Raw genomic sequence first — 18,435 nt, 5'->3', positions numbered from 1 at the left:
AAAAAGCTTATGTAAAAGATTGAGAAAACATTTATCAGGACTTATTAACATTTCTAAAATATCACAATGAGCTCACAATAGCATTGATGCTTTCAGAGCTCAAATTTGACACTGAATACAGGAATGTCAAGTTTGAAAAACATAAATTGCTAATAATCGAAGAATGCCTTGCTGGGTTTGTGTCTCATCATTATGCTAATTACAAACATTCAATTCATGATTATATACTGTAGCATATATATCAAAAACATTGCTCCTACATTAGATGTGGCATTGATTTTAGATGAATTATGGAGGAATATGAGACCTAAAGTGACAATTAATGTAAGAATAAGCCATTTTGTGTCATAATTAATCAATTTTAAAGATCAATAGCTGTTTCACCACTGATGAAGCATCATATTATTCTATTTGAAACCTTGACCTCTGAGACACAAAATTATAAAGCTAGTAATCCAATAACATGTGTTTAATGCAAGATTAAATTGAATGTGTATACAATGTCTGATCTTGGAAACGAAACCAAACAAAGATTTGTTTGACTCATTATAAAGAAAATATTATAAAAGCTTCCTTTCTTCCCAACTGTACTATATTTGAAAGAGAATTAATAATGCTTGTTATTATCGAGAGTACTCAATTGGGAAATTCTCGGTTTATCCAATGATTTCATATATGCCTCACTTAACAAGTAATCAGGTAAAAACATTTTATGCAGATTAGAAATTAACACAAAACATTTTTGCAGCTGACCGTAAACTTGAAATTTGGCATAAATATTATCAATATTCATAAAACATTTCAATGATATGTACTGATCATTTTTTAAGATGTAATTTATGAAAGCTTGCAGTAAAAGCAATTGGTATCTTCTGAATAGTAAATTCAGTATTGGCCTTGTTTTTAGCTGGCTGTGTGGGTTGTAGTGAAGAAGAAAGCTGTAGACTACAAGGAGCTATCAATGAACTGGTCAGCTGGCTAGAAGGTGGCAAATAAGAGGTGGAAGGTAATGTGTTTTGAGAAGGGAATAGGACAAGAGAAGACACAACAAAATACCAGAGCAGCCAACTATGAATGTGAAGCATCGTGTTGGCCTTGTAGTCCATGTCCACAAATCCCTCAAGATGCAGATAGATAAGATGTTTAATTTGTTCTGGTGTGCTGAAATTGCATGAGAAAGAGTAAAGAGGAGGTTCATGGGAGTGTTGCCAGGACTGAAGAATTTTAGGAATCAGGTGGGCTAAGGCTATTTTCTTTGGAACAGGAGATGTTGAAGGGATATTTAATTGAGGTGAGTAAAATTACAAAGATTCTAGATGAAATCACTGGGACTGTCCCATTTCCCTTCGTAGAGAGTTCAAAAAGGAAGAACACATTCAAAATAATTGATAGAAGATTTGAGGGGATTTGAAGTGATCATTTTTCAGCCAGAGGTAATAGACCATAAGATCATATAATGTAGGAATTGAACTAGGCCATTTGGCCCATTGGGTCTGCTCCAACATTTAATAAGGTTGTGGTCGATCTGATAATCAACTCTATTTTCCTGCCTCTTCCCCATAATCCTAGGTTTCCTTCCTGATTAAAAATCTGTCTATCTCAGCCTTGAACGTACTGAATGACACAGTCCTCTGCATTAAGAATTCCACAGACCCACTATCATTTAAGAGAAGAAATTCCTCTTCTTCTCTATTATAAGTGTGTAAAGACTGTATCTTTTCTTCTCTGTTTCGATTGTAGGGCAGTGGCAAACTCCAACCTCAGCCTTGCTGTAAAATTATACCAAAGCCCCCATTCATATCCCAGTGCACTCCTGCTTGGTGAGGAGCATTTCATTCCATTCAATGGGTCAAATGGGCTGTGCCTGTGCTATAAATTTCTATTATTCCATGAAATGATCCCATGCTTATCCAGCGTGGAAGTTTTGCAACCAGAGGTGATAAGCTTGGAGGTGAGAAAGGTACTAGATCAGGTGGAGTGGTGGTGAACCCAAACACCACCGCCTTCCCACCTTCAGGAAGAAGTTCCTGCCTGAAAGGTCCAGTGTTGATATTCCCACTCCACCATGAACTGAGATCTTTAAATGTCCAATTAATATTCACTTAAGGATCTCAATCTGCTACCACTAGGTTTATCTCTGCTGCAGACACGGTTGCAATATGGGTTCATTGTAGCTGCCAGTTTGTGGACAACTTACAATCTCAGCAGGAAAGCAGTGTCCAACTGAGAGACTGGACATTGGGCAGAAGAGTGACAGGGGCCATCTCCTTGTCCTTGCTTCCCAACCCTCCTTCCTCCCTTTCCCCCCAGAACTCCAAACAAAGTAAATTTGCTCCCCCCACCACTGCCATTCTACTTTTCCTTGCCTTCAATGTGCCACAATCTTGGAGTTCAGAGGGCTTTTCTGCCAGTTGCCATAATCCCTCTGTGGCACTATTGAATGCAAGTGTCATTGGAGTATGATTGGCCAGTAACTCTTCCTTCTACTTCAGGATCCTCTATTCCAGGGGACAGCCTGCCAGTGGCCAATGACTTCCCTGCTGTCCTGTCAGCAAACGAGACCCCAGTGTCCCAACAAGACTTTGGTCTGGGTGCAGTAATTCATATGAGGATGTGATTGTTAGAAATTTCAGATCCTGAAATTAACAGCAATTTCAGAAGCCGCACTTCCCACACATGTAAATTTACTGTTAATGTCAGTTTCTGTACTGACCAAGGTGATTACTTCTGATTATTCACATTTAAGAATCTGTTGTTAACTATCAAGCAATCCTAAGCCAAGTATCATCTGGCTAGATTGAAAGTTAAACTTCCCCTTCTTCACAATGGCAGTCCAACTGAATTGCCAACCTGACAAAAACAGTCCTTCAACAACAAAAACAAAAATTGCTGAAAAAACTCAGCAAGTCTGGCAGCATCTGCAGAGAGAAAACAGCATTAAACTTTTGCGCCCTGGATTCATGGACTTAAAACGTTAACTCACTCTCCACAGATGCTGCTAGACCTGCTGAGTTTTTCCAGCAATTTCTGTTTTTTTGTTTCTGATTTCCAGTATCTGCATTCCTTTGGTTATTTTGTTAAGTAAAAACAATTCCTTGCCACCAGGAGGACCTTTTCCTGTTTCTGATAGCAGCCAACCCGAGAACTCTAAATAAAATTGATAAATTCTGTCAAATTAAGGAGAGTTTGATCAATACTGCAGATTTGGTTGAGACCATTCAAGTTAATTTTATGTATAACCTTCACTGGTGGAGATGGAGTCTATGGAAATAAATATTATTGTTCAATTTCAACTTAGCAATGGAGGAAATAACTGCTTTTCCACTCATTATGTTTTTGTCCATCAAACAACATTGATTGTTATCCCGCTTATCTTTCTGTATTATTTTCAAAAAAATTGGCAATTAATCTTGAGCAATTAGCAATGCTGTGATGAAAGTGCAACAAATATTACAAAGAGGGCACACATTCAGTGCAGTGGTTGCTGGTGGGAATATAGATAATTTAAACCTCATTAATATGCGCTTAATATAATCAATCTTAAGACATGGGTCTTACATGCTTGTCAGTAAAGTTGCTAGCATAACCAAGGGGAAAATGTACCACTAAAAAAGGATTTTCCCAATTGTCACCTTAGTCGGGCGAGCAAGATTACTTCAGTGTTGCTGCTGGCTTTTCCAAAACCATACATCAGAAGGCAGTAAAACTGCAGAACTGTTACATCAGCTCTAAATTCTACTCTGAAACAATACAAACTTTCTCCAGGGCGTTCTTCTACATAACTGAAAATATATAAGCCTAGGAATTGCTGCTTGTGTTTCTCTTTATGTTGTCAGGACAGGAGTATTATTGACCAGTAATGGTGAGTAAAAGATAGAGCTTGTTTAATGCATCATTTGCATTAACTTTGAGGTTGTTGCAGATACAAGGCATGGAGAGTGGAATGAGATACCATATTTGAGGCAGCTGAAGCCTTGTTCAATAGTCATTGATGGAATAACTGCTCACTGGGGGCACATTAAAATATGTATTGTGTATGTAATGCATTCAAATTGCACATGGATGATTAATGGTTTATTCAGGTGAGCCAACACCCTCAGCTTCTTTCTCATGATAGCAATGACGACAGTAGAATTGTCTAATTCATTTGAAATTCTGGTTTCTGAAAGTACAGTAAATGTAATAGTGTCTGTAGGTCATTCAATAGGGTCATGAAGTTGGCTATCCATCAATCAATCAGATTTACACACATTTTAAATGCTCTGGATGTCCTTTGGAAAAACTAATTATCTCCTTGTCTTTTCTAAGATTTTTTTTCTTTTTCACAACTACTTATAGTGACATATTTTCAATTATTCATCCATTTAAACTTTAAAATCTATAATATATTCCTCATGCCTTGAAAGAGTTTCTGAACTAAAAATATTTGATTTTCCAGAAGTTTAATTAAGCAACATCAATAACAGCAAAGTTAGTGCTTAAAATCATTAAATGACTCTCAATTAACAGTATTGGGTTGCAACAAAAGATTTTCCATTGATATGTGAGCTAATCAGCCTCTTGGATGATCAAAATAGAGGATTAACCTCTATTAATGGCCAGTTTAAACTGGGATCATTACAAGTCATCAGTTAGGTAAAGGAGTTGAACTGTACACTAGGAATGACCACTCAGCACATCATGAATACCAGATGGCTTTTTAAATTGCCTGCTAGCAGTGATTACCAAATGAGCATGACATTTTAGTAGATATTGCTTGATCTATCCTTTTCTCTAACATTAACCAATTAATTGGGCATGAACAAATTGGGTACAGAAGATTTGGAGGGCTGCATACAAGCGTGATGCTTTTTACTGTTCACTTGTTGCTGGTGATTTGAAAAGGAGTTTTAAAACATTTTGTCTAATCTTCACAACAATTTATCAATAACTCTCCTAGGAATGCTCTGAGGACTGCACTAAAATGAGATGACGTGCTACCTTATCTTACAGAACATCTCAAATTACCAGGAGGAAGAGATGACTGGTTATTAGCATTTTTCAAGGGTGTGATGATGTCAAGAGATGTTGAATTTATTCCCCTTAATTACCAAATAGATAAGCAGTGATTTCTTTTGCATTTATCTTATGAAGATCCTTCACAGTTTTGAAGATCATATCAGATCTTACAACTTCTATTCAAATTAAAAAGATCTCCTATTTCTTTGATACTTCCTCAAATTGTTTATCCTCAATGTCTTATCAGTGGGCTTCTTCTGCACCTTTTCCATGGTCTTCACATGTTGTTCAAAGAACAGTATCAGAGTAGACTTGAGGGGCTGAATGGCCCACTCCAGTTCCTGTGTTGCTATAAATTTGGAGATAAAATTTTAACTGGAGCAAATTCAATCATTAATACACATTTATTACTATCACTCTTATTGTACTCTTTACTCCTTATTTATAAAACTAATTTCCGTTTTTTTAACAATACAACTTTACCAGCTTGCCTTTCTACTTATAAACATAGGTGAATCCATGTTAGTCTCCTCCTCAGCACCTTTTAAAATATTACCATTTAAGGTGTTAGGTGTCCCTATTCATTCATCCAAAATCTACCACCTTGCATGTAATAGCACTACATTTAATTAGACATTTTCCCAATTACTAAGCTGAATACGGATTGCTCTGCTATAACACATGTTTTGTTAATGCGAATTTGCTGTAAAGGAACTGACAAATTGGGGACACTGTGTCTAAAGCACGAACTTTTAAAATACGTGTTGGCTTTAATGTAATTACATCTTCAACATTTAAGCATTGTTTCTAAAGCGCAATTTTTCGATAATGCGTGGTTGCACAAGAATGCAACCATTGCGTTGTCAAATAACTCTCAGTATATCATTGTGAAGTTGCTTACAACCTTTCTGAGTTAACCATGCTCCTGATTTTATTCCTGGGAAACTTTAGGAGCATATAAGAGAAATAACCTCGCACTAACTGTGGGGTACCACAGTGTACTGTCATCCAACCTGAGTATCAATTGTGAACTGAAAAGTGCTCTATTTCATCAGCATTCAGTTGATTAGTTATTAACATCATCAATCACTTTGTTCCCTCCAGATATGACTATTCTATTGCACTCCATGCCAGCTTCCAAAGTCTTACCTTGCTATAAACCAGAGATCATTCAAAATTCCATTGCTCCTGTTCTAATTACCAAATCCCTTTCATTCTATGCTCACTGACCTACAATGACTCCCTGTTAAAGCAATGCTTCAGTGTTAAAATTCTTATTTTCAACTTGCCTGATTAATTACCTACTTCATCTCTCTGACTTCTCTCACGTGATTTCTATCCATGCACCATTTCCAGAACAACTTGCCATTCAGTAGGTATCTGCCGAAACACCCTTGCATCTACGCTGTTTGGAAAAATCCTTAAGATACCTCGATGTGCAGTGGCATTCTGAAGCAGCCCTGCTTGGTCAAGGACAGAATCTGAACATGTCAGTGAACAGGAGGATGGTACTGTGATTCTCTGTCAGGAACCTGATTTTGTAGGGGTTTGTCCAGACAAGTGACATCTTCTTCTTGTACCATATGGCAGGCGATGCCTTGCCATCAGACTCTGGTCACTTGACCCAAGGTCACCACCCAGATCAGTGCCACCTCCAGAGTGCAGGGGGACAGTTATGCAGAAAGAAGGTCAATGACCTTCGCTGCTCCATCAGGATAAATGCCAGACTTTTCTCCCTGTCACCTCACACTCACTGGGGGGAGTCAATACTGCTAATTAGGACCATTTCCTCTCAAGTCTTAGGCTGTTAGATCTCAGTAAATCTCAGTCCCGAAGAGGCCGGTGCCAGAGATGCTCAGCTCTACCTCAACCTCTGGGGAACAAGTTAATGAACCCTCAGACGATGCACCAGCCCAGGCCTCTGTCTGCAGCTTCCACCAACTCAGAGACTTACACCTCGGTATGTACTCCACGTTGACCAACTCCAGGATACAATCTAACGGACACATCTCGAACATATCCTGCAGCTAGCTGAGGAACAAATGGCCTAGATCACTGCCATCGAAAGGATTGCAGAGATCTGATTGGCCCTCGGCAGAAAACCACCCTCTAGTCTGACCAATTAATGATTTTGTGGAGGTGCACAGTGAGATCACCTCAAGATATCAAATGTATAATCATATGGATAGTCAAACAGAAATCGTTAAGAACTGCAAAACTTAGTGAGACCATATGTCCTTTGTACTAGCAGGGATTGTTTACCATATAACCAATAGCGAGTTGCACAATTAAAGAAATTCCAAACACATCTCACTCATCAGGGAAACTGGCTTCAAGTTAGTTCTTTGTGGCTCTGTTGCACCCATTGGTGTATTGCTCCAACATGTTCTCTTGGAAGGTAAAGGTGAGGATGACCGTCCTGGTCAATGTCCTAATCCTCACATTCATCTTCATTCTCCTCCCATTTCCTCTGTATCCAGGACATTCCGTACTTTGCCAGTTCTATTTGTGAAAGGCACAGCATGCCATAAGGAGTGTGGCACAGCCTTTCCTGGCTATACTGCAAGGAGCAGTTCAGGCATTGAAACTTTGTCTTAAAGAGGCTGATAATCAGTTGCACCCCAGCTTTGGTGGAAACATGAGCAACATTGTGCCTTTAGTTTTACTTCAATCTTGGATGATTTTATAGAGGTGTCATGAGCCATTTTTGGAGGGTTAGCCCTTTTGATTACTTAGATTAGATTACTTACAATGTGGAAACAGGCCCTTCGGCCCAACAAGTCCACGAACCACCCAGACCCATTTCCCTACATTTACCCCTTCACCTAACACTAAGGGCAATTTAGCATGGCCAACTCACCTAACCTGCACATTTTTGGACTGTGGGAGGAAACCGGAGCACCCGGAGGAAACCCGCACAGACCCGGGGAGACTCCACAGTCAGTCGCCTGAGGCGGGAATTTAACCCGGCTCTCTGGCGCTGTGAGGCAGCAGTGCTAACCACTGTGCCACCATGCTGACCTGTATGGCTCAAGGATTGAAAGGTTGTAGGAATCTATATGTTCTCTAGTATCTTCTCATCATGGCATTCATAGAGTCATTGGATCATACAGCACAGAAACAGACCATGCTCATCCACGCTGACCAGGTTTCCTAACTAAACTACTCTCATTTGCCTGCAATTGCCCCATATCCCTCTAAACCTCTCTTATTTATGTACCTGTCCAAATGTCTTTTAAATATTGTAATTGTACCTGCACCAACCACTTCCTCTGGCAGTTCATTCCACATGCAAAGCACCCTCTCTGTGAAAAAGTTGGCCCTCAGGTCCTTTCGAAATCTTCTGCCTCTCACCTTAAAGTTATGCATTCTCGTTTTGAACTCCCTCACCCCAGGGAAAAGACTTTTGCTATTCACCCTACCTATGCCCCTATGATTTTATGAACTCCCATAAGTTCACACCTCAACCTCCTAATTCTATGGAATAATGTCCCAGCCTATTCAGCCTCTCCTTATAACTCAGACCCTCCAGTCCCAATAATATCCTGACAGATCTTTTCTGGACCCTTTCCAATCAAATGATTTCCTTCTTTGGAAGGGCAACCAGAACTGTTCACAAAACTGGCCTAAACTCATGTCTAGTAGAAGTGCCACATGACTTCCCAACTCCAACACTCAATAGTCTGAGCAACGAAGACAAGCATGCTAAATGCCTTCTTTACCATCCTATTTACCTGTGACACAACTTTCAAGGTCTCTAGCTCTCTTTGTTCAACAACACTCCCCAGGGCCCTACCATTAACTGTGTAACTCCTGCCCTTGTTTGTCTTATCAAAATGCAACACCTAGCGTTTGTCTAAATTAAACTCCATCTGTTACTCCTTGGCCCATTAGCTCAACAGATCCAGATCCCTTTGTACGCTTACATAACCTTCTTCACTGTCTCAATATAAGCAATTTTGGTATCCACAAACCTTTGCAATCCACAAACATGCTAACCAAGCTTCCTAAATATCTGGCACCAAACCTAAAACCTCACCTCAATGGTTACAAATAATTTGATCATTGACTAACTGCAAGCCTTTTCTGTTGACAAATCTTGTAGGTTAATGATAGGGCACACCACCACCCCCCTCCCCCAAAGAAACATGTGTGCAATCTATAGTGCCCTGTACCTGGGGATGCTCACATTGGTGGGGAAACCACCAGCGCAGGCTGTTTGACACACTCCACGAGGAAGGAGAGGACAGGTTTCCTTGATAAATAAAAAGATAATTGGATGAGGCTACAAATAGTCTGACTTGTTCCTTGAAATTTGCTGTTCGAACGAAATTTCAGGGAAGCTGCAGCCTAGAATGGGATTGTCATCCAGTCCTTCCAAGTACAAGCCCTGCTCTAGCAAATAATGCAATTTAGGACTGAAGACCAGAGATATCCTTATTTGGTGTCTACACTGTCTTTCTGGGAGCAATAGAAAATTATAGAGAGACCTGTAGCTGCAGGGTGTCATTATTGTTATCCAGCTCCTTAGGCCATCTTGAACAGAGACATTGCAGCAACTGTTGGATGTCAGTGTTCTTGATGAGCTTTGTCAAAATGTTGTACTTGATCACTCATTCAATGTTGTCTTCACATTTGAAGCAACACCACAAGAACTCCAGGCACAGTGCTAACCATGTCAGATGTGTGAGCCAACAATCAATGGGGAATGCCAGAAATAGAACAGCTTCCAGTTAAGGTGCTCATGGCCCCTCACATCATGCATCATGTTATATAGTAAGAATTCATAAAGAGGTCAATGCCATGTCTTGACCAGCAGCTGGGTGGCAATTAATATTATTGTAAGGTACATTGCCTGACCAAAGTGGTTATGTTACATTGAAGGTGTGGTATTTTGGCAATAAGCCACCACGATAGGCACACCCAAAAAAAATGAGATTCTCGCACAGCACAGACCATGTCATTGTACTTATAGTTCAATGTGTGAACATGGCAGCTCTGAAGCATTATGATGCACTGATGTGTTTCAGAAGTACCAATGTACTCAGAAGTCACTTTTAAATTAGCTTTCTGGCAATGTTTACTCAGGTGACAATGATAAAGAGGCAATTAGTGAAGTCTTGATTACTTAAAGCCATAATCTGTAATGTTCAAGCTTAGACAATAAAGAATCTGCCAATGAAGTGCAATTTGATGCTAGATGTATTAAAAGATGCATGATTGCTCCCCACAAGCCCCATGTTCAAACAATTTTACATTCCTCCCCAAAAGTAAATAATTTATTTCACCCAAACTACATGCGGTGGTAGCAATTTTGTTTTGTTATTATGAGATGAAAACAGCAAGGTTTCAACTTTGTGTCCACGTCGACTTGAGTTTCTCACATTGCCCAGAATTCTCCTGAGACCCCCGATCATTATTGTACAAAACTGCAACCAAGACTGTGGCCCAACCCCCCCCAGGCTCAATTGGCAGGAAGACCTTGACTGAACCCAGCCCAGGCCTCGGAATGCTACCTCCGCAGGACCCTGACTGATATATCTGTAATGCCAAGACTGGTTCCACTTGACCTACAGGACTGCCTGTGGCCTAATCCATGGATGGCAAGGACACGGATCCCTGGTCTGTGGTAGAACCATCACCTAACTGACCATGGTCAATCCTTGGATAGGTTTCATTCAAGCCTCTTGGCTGACTGTGGTAGTACTCTCTTATGGTCTGTGATCCCCTTCCACCTCATTAAGGAGTGTTCCCCATTGCCCGTCACATATGGACATTTGCTTCAGGCACATGCAGTGTGTTTTCCATGTGAGCCATTTGTACAGGTTACAGGTATGATGTTGAGGTAGCACAGTCCTCCACAGCAATGTATCCTCAGCCTTGACTTTCAGACTCACAATCATAAGGAGTTGACTGTCTTTCCTGTTGCATTAAAAAACAATGCATAACACAGAGGCTGACAACTTCCAAGTAAGCAAAAAACGAGTGAGCACTAAAAAAAAGCTAAGGGCCATAAGAGGCATTCTGTGTAGTTGCATGACATGCATTTGTGCCCCTGCACAGAAAAAATAGCTGGCAGAATTATGCAGGAAGTAGATGTCCCCACACTCCAAAATAAAATGTTGGAGAACTAAATTGGTGTGTGAGAGTAGGCACAATGTGGTGGTGAGGCTGGTAGTTTGCTGATGTTGACTTCCATAGTGAAGGGTTGAGGAGTTAGGTATTCATGAAGCATTCAGGGATGTTGTGGGTGAAGATAGAGTTGGATGAGAGCAGGGACAGGCTACAGTCACCAGGTACTCATTCTTGACTTTCACATTGAACATTTGCACCTTTTAATTTCTCAGGGAAAGAGAGGAGAATTGGAATTAGAATAGAAAGGAGTTAATTAGAAAAATGTGAGGACTGCAGATACTGGAGATCAGAGAGAGGGTGTTGCTGGAAAAGCACAGCAGGTCAGACAGCATCTGAGGAGCAGGTGAATCGACATTTTGGGCATAAGCTCTTCATCAGGAATTAGGCTTCAGAGCCAAGGGGATAATTAGATGACAAGGCAGTGGGAGGGGGGAATAGAGCTGGGGGGAAGGTAGCTCAGAGAGTGATAGGTATAAATGGGGGGGATGGGGCTGGGGGGAAAGTAGCTGAGAGTGCAATAGGTATAAATGGGAGGGGGAGAGGGGTGGGGCTGGGGCTGGGGTTGGGGTGAAGGTAGCTCAGAGTGTGATAGGTATAAATGGGAGGGGAGTGGGGCTGGGGGAAAGGTAGCTCAGAGAGTGATAGGTATAAATGGGGGGGTCTGGGGCGGGTCTGGGGGGAAGGTAGCTCAGTATGGGATAGGTATAAATGGAAGGGGGGTGGGGCTGGGGGAAGGTAGCTCAGCATGTGATAGGTATAAATGGGGGGGGTGGGGCTGGGGGAAAGGTAGCTCAGCGTGTGATAGGTATAAATGGGGGGGTGGGGCTGAGGGGGAGGTAGCTCAGCGTGTGATAGGTATAAATGGGAGGCTGGGGCTGGGGAGCTTAGAGAGCGATAGGTATAAATGGGTTGGGATAGGATAGCTCGGAGTGTGATAGGTATAAATGGGAGGCATGTGATAGGTATAAATGGGAGGGTGGGGAGCTTAGAGAGTGATAGGTATAAATGGTTGGGTTGGGACGGGACGGGACGGGACGGGACGGGACGGGACGGGTCGGGTCGGGTCGGGTCGGGTCGGGTCGGGTCGGATCGGATCGGAGTGTGATAGGTATAAATGGGAGGCATGTGATAGGTATAAATGGAGAGGGGTGGGGCTGGGGGAAGGTAGCTTAGTGTGTGATAGGTTTAAATGGGAGGGGGCTGGGGGGGGAAGGTAGCTCAGTGTGTGATAGGTATAAATGGGAGGGGGGTGGAGCTGGGGGAAGGTAGCTCAGAGTGATAGGTATAAATGGGTGGGTGGGGTGGGGCGGGGCTGGGGGAAGGTAGCTCAGCGTGTGATAGGTATAAATGGGTGAGGGGTGTGGCTGTGTGGAAGGTCACTCAGAGTGCGATAGGTACCTTCCCCCCCCAGCGCAATCCCCCTTGCCATTTATCTCTCTACCCCCTTGGCTTGCAAGCCTCATATGAAGGACTCATGCTCAAAACATCGATTCTCCTGCTCCTCGGATGCTGTCTGGCCTGATGTGCTTTTCCAGCACCACACCCTCGACTCTGGAAATGAGTCAAGTTGGACTAATAATGAGATGCAATTTTAAGGAAATAAAGTAACTGCCCCTAAACAGTGAAATCCTGAAGCTGCATTTTAAATCCTATGGGGAAAATTGGGAAATCTTTCTCACAGTCAAGCTTCAGATTTTCTCATTCTGAACATATTGTACCAAATGTCTCACCATTTTCCACATTGCTCCAGGAAGGGATCAGGCCTGCCAGTATATTTTACAGCATCGGGAGAAATGTCCAATCCTCTGCCTTCTGAAATAGAACAGTCAATGTGAGTGAAAAATGTAGTGCTGCAGGAGCAGCAATCATTCAGTAATGTTAACTGAGAATGTGAAAAAGTCTAGTTCACTGGTTATGCAGCCATAAACATCAACCAAAGGTGTTCAACTGATTTAAAAGTTAAAGTTAAAAGCTTATACTCTTCAACCCAAATGTATCAGCAGGTGGAAAGTACAGATTTGCTCGAACAACATGATATAAGCTGCATAACGATTCCATGGGAGCCAGACCAATGTCTGTAGCTTCAGGAGATGGAGAAAAGGAAACTACCATCTGGTTGAACACAAAAGAGAATGCCTATTCAAATCAAACATTAATTGCTTGGTTCCAAAATCCAGAATACAGCGAGGGAAAACAAAACTTGTTTTTCAAGAGCAGTGGTTTTCGTTAATGGACAACCATAAAGGTTTCTGAGTTAATAGGGAAGAGTTCCTCTGTGAAGGGGATTCAGAAGATAAACAGTTCTCTAACCAAGATAATCGACCAATGATTCAGAAAAAATATCCTTGGAGAAGGATTTTCAAGAGATGTAAGATCCTCCAGTTGAGAACTGACTTGCTGAGCTTCAAAATCAACATCAATCATCCACAAGCAAAAGAACTAACACTTTTCCAAACCCAAAGAGATTGCACTCTTGGAAAATCCAGATGGCCTGAATTTGTGCACTCAGAGATAATGGTAAATGTTACATCAGTATTTACATGAATGTATCATGGTTAACTGTGGGGAAAAATTACTTCGTGGAGATATTAGAGACAAAAAAATCTCCAGAAGCTGGAATCTAAGGTAGATAAGCAGGAGGCTGGGGGGAAGGTAGCTCAGAAGGAACACAGCAAGCCAGGCAGCATCAGGAGGTGGAGAAGTTGACATTTCGAGGGAGATATTGTCTACATAAATGGTTCTCAAGGAGTTATTGTTCACACTTCATTGAGTTCCACTTAATCTAACTAGGTCATTTGTTTTTGGGTGAGGTAGTTGAGATCTGTCTGAGTTCCCAAGCTCATGATCGTCCCAAATAATTACACCTAGCAACTTTACATAAGTTGTACTTATTGCTGCTGCATCATGAACTATCTCATTATGTAAGACAGTGCATGCTCTCCTGAGATGCACTCTTAGTCGAACCTCTATCCCTGATGATTAGATATGCCCTGACTCTGCATAGAGAAAGGAGAATTTGGGGTTTTTGTGGCACAGTGATAAAGTCCCCACCTCAGGGCCAGGATACCCAGGTTCAAGTCTCAGCTGCTCCATGCTGTGTCACAACATCTCTGAACAGGTTGATGAGATAATATCTAGAGAGAGAAGGATCACTGACAATGAAGTATCCAAACCAGAATATGACCTTCTCACATTAGCTTGCTAGTGTAGCAAGTAACAGCTACTTGTAAATTAAGGAGTAACCTAATTGGATTTTGTTTCAGATCTTGAAAGTGTGATAAATTCATTTTCACTTGATAAAAACAAATATTTTTTTTTCAGAATAAGCATTGTACAGAAAATATATTCTAAAGCCTACATCTGCGGCACTGGAATCAGCCAAGGTGATTTGAAATGCAGGTTCTAGGCTTGGTTTTGTAAGCCATAGCTAAGATTGCTATTTAATGCCTGTAACACAAAACAAGCTTTATTATAATCATGAAACACCATGTATTTTTTTTTAAGTTTATACTGTATTTTGGTGATATATTATGAGATACATCAACAACTTTTAGATTAAGTTGTTTTGAAAAGCATTGATATTCAACAAAGTAGAGACTAATGGAAAACAGCAGAAACTGCAGAGGTTTAAGAAGACCTGCAGGCTAAATAACAGCACTAAATCATATATGTCCTCAGTGACTGGGCCTGTAAAAATCAATGGCAGCTTGCTGTGGTAATTCATTCAGTCCTGAATGTTTTTCAGAATCTCATCTCATATCAGGGAAGTAATATGCATAAATTCATGATAGAATTTTCCAGCAGTCTTTTCAGAATATCCTTCGCTGCATTTGAAAGAAATATCTCCGTAAAAGCTCACTTCATTGAAAAAAGATTACTTTTTATTCTATATAATTTAAAGTTTTCATCCCCACCATTTATTTTAAATAAAAATAAATCATTCCCTGACATTTTTATAAAAGTCACAGTTCAATATTTAGTGTGTGATTCTTCTAACAATAAGGCCTCTTTAGTAATGTTGATTCAAGCTGTAACAAAACCCTTAAAGATTCACCTGTTTCAGTTCAGTTCAAAGCTAAAGTTATAGCTTCAGAGTTTCCATTCCATAAATCTGCCCTCGCTTCTGGGAGTTCAATTCCTCCTTGAATGTAATCTTGACCCCAACCGACAGGTATTTTGATGTTCTAGCAGCTGCATTAACAGTCAAAACTTTAAATTTTCAAACCTTCAATCTCATGTATGCTGGAAGCTTTGAAACTTAAAATCCTTACCTTCGTTACACAGAAAATAATAGTTAGCTGGTCATGTTCTATGAGGCCATAATATATCTTCCTGAAGAGTTCGGTTTTATGATAGACTACAAGAGTAAAGATTGAATTGTTTATGAATGTTATCCAAAAACTGAAACCTTGGCTGTAGTCCAAGACATAACGTTAAATACCTCTTTATACTACATAGATCATGAAGTCTTCCACTAAGTGAACTTCTTTCTTGAGCATCTTGTCACTAATGTTCCTCAGTAGGTTTAATCACAGATTGGTGAGGTAAAAACAATGACTGCAGATGCTGGAAACCAGATTCTGGATTAGTGGTGCTGGAAGAACACAGCAGTTCAGGCAGCATCCAAGGGGCAGCGAAATCAACGTTTCAGGCAAAAGCCCTTCATCAGGAATAAAGGCAGAGAGCCTGAAGCGTGGAGAGATAAGCTAGAGGAGGGTGGGGGTGGGGAGAGAGTAGCATAGAGTACAATAGGTGAGTGGGGGAGGAGAGGGTGGAGTGGATAGGTGGAAAAGGATATAGGCAGGTAGGACAAGTCCAGACAAGTCATGGGGACAGTGCTGAGCTGGAAGTTTGGAACTAGGGTGAGGTGGGGGAAGGGGAAATGAGGAAACTGTTGAAGTCCACATTGATGCCCTGGGGTTGAAGTGTTCCAAGGTGGAAGATGAGGCGTTCTTCCTCCAGGCGTCTGGTGGTGAGGGAGCGGCAGTGAAGGAGGCCCAGGACCTCCATGTCCTCGGCAGAGTGGGAGGGGGAGTTGAAATGTTGGGCCACGGGGCGGTGTGGTTGATTGGTGCAGGTGTCCCGGAGATGTTCCCTAAAGCGCTCTGCTAGGAGGCGCCCAGTCTCCCCAATGTAGGGGAGACCGCATCGGGAGCAACGGATACAATAAATGATATTAGTGGATGTGCAGGTGAAACTTTGATGGATGTGGAGGGCGCCTTTAGGGCCTTGGATGTAGGTGAGGGAGGAGGCGTGGGCGCAGGTTTTACAGTTCCTGCGGTGGCAGGGGAAAGTGCCAGGATGGGAGGGTGGGTTGTAGGGGGGCGTGTACCTGACCAGGTAGTCACGGAGGGAACGGTCTTTGCGGAAGGTGGAAAGGGGTGGGGAGGGAAATATATCCCTGGTGGTGGGGTCATTTTGGATGTGGTGGAAATGTCGGTGGATGATTTGGTTTATGCGAAGATTGGTAGGGTGGAAAGTGAGCACCAGGAGCGTTCTGTCCTTGTTATGGTTGGAGGGCTGGGGTCTGAGGGCGGAGGTGCGGGATGTGGAAGAGATGCGTTGGAGGGCATCTTTAACCACGTGGGATGGGAAATTACGGTCTCTAAAGAAGGAGGCCATCTGGTGTTTTCTATGGTGGAACTGTTCCTCCTGGGAGCAGATATGGTGGAGGCGGAGGCATTTGGAATATGGGATGACAGCGCCACTCACCTGCATTCTGCTGACACACCCCCCACAGACCCCACTGTCACTATCCCCACCCCTCTGAACCCCAAGGGGAACACTACCCCTACTCATGACTCCACCCCCATTCCCCCCACCATCACACCCACTCCAGGTACTGGCTCCAACCCCACTCCCAGCTCCACACCCACACCAGATCCCAGCTCCCGGCCCTGCCGAGTTTTCACCATCCCTCCAGACCTCCCCCTCATTGAGGACGAACGATCAGTCCTCAGCAAAGGACTCACCTTCATCCCCCTCCGTCCAAGCATCAATGAATTTAATACGCACCTTGACGTCGAACAATTCTTCCGTCGCCTCCGCCTCCGAGCTTACTTTCACAATCAGGACTCCCGCCCACCTTCCGAGGACCCCTTCGCCCACCTCCAATACACTGCATCCCCCTGGACATTCCGCGCTGGCCTATTACCTGCCCTCGATCTCTTCATTTCCAACTGCCGCCGGGACATTAACCACCTCAATCTGTCTACCCCCCTTCCCCACTCCAACCTCTCACCTTCACAATGCGCAGCCCTCCAATCCCTCTGCTCCAATCCCAACCTCACCATCAAGCCAGCGGATAAAGGGGGCGCAGTGGTAGTCTGGCGCACTGACCTCTACACGACTAAAGCCAAATGCCAACTCGAGGACACCTCTTCCTACTGCCCCCTCGACCATGACCCCACCCCCCATCACCAAACCATCATCTCCCAGATCATACAGAACCTCATCACCTCAGGAGATCCCCCACCCACAGCTTCCAACCTCATAGTCCGGGAACCCCGCACTGCCCAGTTCTACCTCCTTCCCAAGATCCACTAGCCTGACCACCCTGGCCGACCCATTGTCTCAGCATGCTCCTGCCCCACTGAACTCACCTCTACCTACCTCGACACTGTCCTATTCCTCCTAGTCCAGGAACTCCCCACATACGTTCGAGACACCACCCACGCCCTCCACCTCCTCCAAGACTTCCGTTTCCCTGGCCCCCAACGCCTCATCTTCACCATGGATATCCAATCCCTCTGCACCTCCATCCGCCATGACCAGGGTCTCCAAGCCCTCCATTTTTTCCTCTCCAGATGTCCCCAACAGTACCCTTCCACTGACACTCTCATTCGTTTGGCCGAACTGGTCCCCACCCTTAACAATTTCTCCTTCAAATCCTCCCACTTCCTCCAGACCAAAGGGGTCGCTATGGGCACACGTATGGGCCCCAGCTATGCCTGTCTCTTTATTGGCTACGTAGAACAGTCGATCTTCCGTAATTACCCCGGCACAACTCCCCACCTCTTCCTCCGCTACACTGATGGCTGCATTGGCGCCACCTCGTGCTCCCGCGAGGAGGTTGGGCAATTCATCAACTTCGGGGTAAAAACAATAGCTGCAGATGCTGAAAACCAAATACTGGATTAGTGGTGCTGGAAGAGCACAGCAGTTCAGGCAGCATCCAAGGAGTAGCGAAATCGAAGTTTCGGGCAAAAGCCCTTCATCAGCTTTTGCCCGAAACATCGATTTCGCTGCTCCTTGGATGCTGCCTGAACTGCTGTGCTCTTCCAGCACCACTAATCCAGTAAT

General features: G+C 43.0%; 1 long non-coding RNA gene across 1 annotated transcript in view; it reads right to left on the bottom strand.

Annotated features, from left to right (window-relative positions):
- Positions 1–18,435, bottom strand: part of LOC140493328 (uncharacterized) — a 60,210-nt gene that overhangs the window by 26,497 nt on the left and 15,278 nt on the right. Inside the window, exon 3 of the long non-coding RNA XR_011963644.1 lies at positions 12,864–12,945. This is a non-coding gene — a long non-coding RNA (uncharacterized lncRNA). The remainder of the gene's footprint in view (positions 1–12,863; positions 12,946–18,435) is intronic.

Source organism: Chiloscyllium punctatum, chromosome 2, assembly GCF_047496795.1.
Source record: "Chiloscyllium punctatum isolate Juve2018m chromosome 2, sChiPun1.3, whole genome shotgun sequence".
Taxonomy (NCBI): domain Eukaryota; kingdom Metazoa; phylum Chordata; class Chondrichthyes; order Orectolobiformes; family Hemiscylliidae; genus Chiloscyllium; species Chiloscyllium punctatum.
Note: the sequence above shows the minus strand (reverse complement) of the source record. Positions and strands in the feature narration are given on the sequence as shown.